Raw genomic sequence first — 3,578 nt, forward strand, 5'->3', positions numbered from 1 at the left:
AAAAATATGGAACACTTCACAAGGTTGCATGTCATACTTGCACAGGGGGCATGCTAATCTCTGTAGCATTCCACTTTTATTACATGTGCTGCTGAAGCGAGCACTCTTCTGTTTACTTTGGTTTTGATTTGCTCTTCTTTTTCTAATTTCCTAAGGTGGAGGCCTAGGTCATCAATTTTTAGCTCTGTTAAATGGGTCCTGGATCAGCCTATATTCCAGGCCCAATTCTGTTGCCCTAGTGAGCTAATAATCTACTCTCAACGTGGTAGTATTTGTAGATGGAGCCTTTGAGATGTAATTAGGGTTAAATGAGGTCATAAGTGAGGGACACTCATGTTGGGATTAGTGCCTTTATAAGGCACGACGAAGCCTGCTCTCACTGCTACTTGAGGACACAGTGAGAAGACAGCCATCTGCAAGATAGGAAGACAGCCCTCGCTGGCAGCTGACTCTGCTGGACCTTGATCTGGGACTTCCAGCCTCCAGAACTGTAAGAAAATAAGTTTCCATTGTTTAAGCCATCTAATCTGTGGTATTTTGTGATAAGCAGCCTGAGAACATTAACAGTGGTGCGCAGCCTCCAGTTAGTGATGACCTCTCATCTTTCTCATTTGGATGGGAGTGTGTTTTCTCATAAGCAGTAGGGGTGTATTATTTTATGATTTTTTTTTAACTTTTGGGTATACTTAAAAAAGGCAAATTTTTACTTTGCAATGCTTTTAATCTTTTTGACAGTGAATTGCTTGCAAACTCCTGTGATAATGTTAATGCATTTGCATTAGTATTGGCTGTGAAAAACCTTAACTTCCTGACTTCTACCGTAGTCAAATAACATTATCTTATAATAAACTCAATGAAGGACTGGCATTGAAAAGACCTTCTACTGATCGGCCCATTAACAGTTTTTAAGTCATTGATAAAGAGTCTATGTAAACAAGGCTAATTAAAAAATCTCATTCTGAAGCCAGGTTTTCTGTTAGGCTTGTTGCTAGTGTTTTGAATTCTCTTGCTTCTCTTAAAGACAGCTGCTCTCTGATGATAGCCCATTCACTGCCATAGATTAAGTGGAAGTTACAAATAAGAATTAAGAGAATGGACTCTGGTCTGCTGAGAAGCAAGCACAGTGAGAATTCTGAATGACTTGCAAAGGGTGGGGACTATAAGAGAGAGATTTTCTTCCAGAGGTAGGAAGAGAAAGCAGGGAATGGATCACTGACAATACAGCATTTTGAACTACTTAGAGGCCAGTTTGAACACACTTTAAATTGATTCCAAAGAAACTCTCATTTCTCATCCATCCATTCAACACATACCTATAAAATGCCTACTGTGTAAAAGTCTCCATGCTATTGAAGATATAAAGGTGATAACTGTGGATACAGACCGTAAGTACTTCACAACTGACTGATGATACCAGACATGATCCTCATTAATCTTACAGTAGTATCTCAAGATGAACTGAGTGCTGCTAGGGTGTGTATGTATAAAATACCTACTTAACGATTGTGATAGAAGTCTTGCAAGTTAGTAAAAGATTGTAAATAGTATAAGGCCACTCTTATTCTGCTATACCTCTCTTTAGGTGCTGCCAAACTGAACTATTCCGCATTCCCCTCAACATTCATTAACATCTTTAGAAGACTTTCTTACCTTACTTTCAGGATGAGAAAACAGATTCAGGTTAGGCTTCACACGACATGCCTGAGGACAGAGCTTGTTTAGTGTCAGGACTGAAAACCATTCTCCTGAATATAAACTAAGTATTATGCCTTCTTCATCCAGCTGTTTAAAAGTCCTCTCAACCTGAGGCTCCATGGCTTAATCACTAATGCTTCCATGAAGCCTTCTCTGACCCTCCCCAAGTAATGAACCCTCGTCCCAGGAGTATTTTGTTCACAGAGAGTACATCTAACAGAAACATTCATTTATTTTTTTTCACCAGTACTTTGTTCCCTAATTGTTCCATCTGGGGAGTCTCAAGCCCAAAAAACGGAATGTGAAGTCCTGGTCCCTGGGCTCTCTGCGTACAAGGACAAAATACAGAAAATGATGGCCACTACATTTGACTTTTGCATAAAATACCAGCAATTTTCTGATTATACAAACTCAATATTGTCATTTTCTTCTGATGTTGCAACTACTATTGCTCATTAAGATCATGAACACCTTTATTAAAAAATCCAATGAGTACTTTCCTGTTTTTACCTTTATGTTCCCTTCCCGCTCATATATCCCGCTCATATATCCAGTTATTCATCAAATATTTAACGAGACCAGATACTGCACTAGATGTTGGGGATGCAATGGAGAGGAAAACACATATAGTCCTATCATCAGATGACAGGATCGAACATGAGAGAGAGAGACCACCAATCCAGCAACCACAACACATTGTGGTAGATCCTACATTAAAGGAATCACAGGGCATATGATCTGGTCCAGAGGGTTAAACCCTAGTCTGACTGGACAGAAGTGATGTTAAAGTGAGATGCAAAAATTAAGAGATGAAGAATAATTCAGCAGAGGGAACATGAAGGCAAGAAAAAATACACATTCTTTAAGCCTGGGCCACAATGGGGAAAGAAGGATCATTTCATAAATGGCTTTATAATCTATGACAGAGAGGGTTAAAGGCAATGAAAAGCCATGGAACGGTTCTGAAGAGAGGAAGAACAGGAAAAATATAATTTTGGCTGCAGTTTAAGGAAAAACATTTCTACCATGTGCATTTTTTTAAACTCTAAGTCTTAAATGATTTTAATTGCTGCTTTAGTCTAAATACTGTAAGAAGCTAAATTAAAAGAAAATCTGTATTTGATTTGAGAGAAAACTCTCTATACATTACAGGTAAATTATATAAAACATAAGCTATTCTTGCAAAGCAACTTCTTGACTCCTGATTAACATCACAAAATAGATAAGGTTTAACAATAGACTAATAGGTAATTGTATCTTCCTTTTATTTGAAACCAGTCAGTTCTAAATTATTCATGCTAATTGAAGAACATATAACCTAAAATGATCAATAATCCAGATAATTTCTATTTCACTTAGAAATATATCTTTTCATTTTCATTTAAATACGGGTGTCTCTGAAATCTAGGTATTTACTTAAAGCCACACTACAGAAAAGGGTCAATCCATAGACTTAAACACTGTGACCCATCCCATACTGGGAACTTGAGAGTATGTTCTAGGCTGATGTCAAGACTTAGCAGGAAGTGATTTATGGCCTCTTCAAAAACTTTTTTTTGTATTCTCTTTTTTTTAAATACAGTAAGAATGAGTAGCTTTATTATTTTTCTGGTAATAAAAACATTTCCACATGGAAAGCAAAGAGTAGAAGTATCCTCTTTCACATCTTTCTTGAGGTCACGTTAAATAATTGAGTTTAGAGACCTTCTCTGAGACACAAAGTACATTTTAAAAATGCCAATAAAAAGAACTATATAGTAACAAGACATTTATGAAGCAATATAGTATAAGTACTATTATTTAGGTTTGCAATATATGTTATTTGAATAATGACTATTTTCTAAAGTGAACAGCAATTTCAGCAACCAAAGAATACAACAGGA

The 3,578-nt window shown here is 36.8% G+C and overlaps 1 non-coding gene across 1 annotated transcript; it reads right to left on the minus strand.

Moving 5' to 3' along the window:
• LOC116155536 (U6 spliceosomal RNA) lies at positions 1-104 on the minus strand. The gene has a single exon (XR_004139422.1). It is a non-coding gene; the product is annotated as a U6 spliceosomal RNA (small nuclear RNA).
• Between the last annotated feature and the right edge of the window lie 3,474 nt (positions 105-3,578).

Source organism: Camelus dromedarius, chromosome 12 (genome assembly GCF_036321535.1).
Source record: "Camelus dromedarius isolate mCamDro1 chromosome 12, mCamDro1.pat, whole genome shotgun sequence".
NCBI classification, from domain to species: Eukaryota; Metazoa; Chordata; class Mammalia; order Artiodactyla; family Camelidae; genus Camelus; species Camelus dromedarius.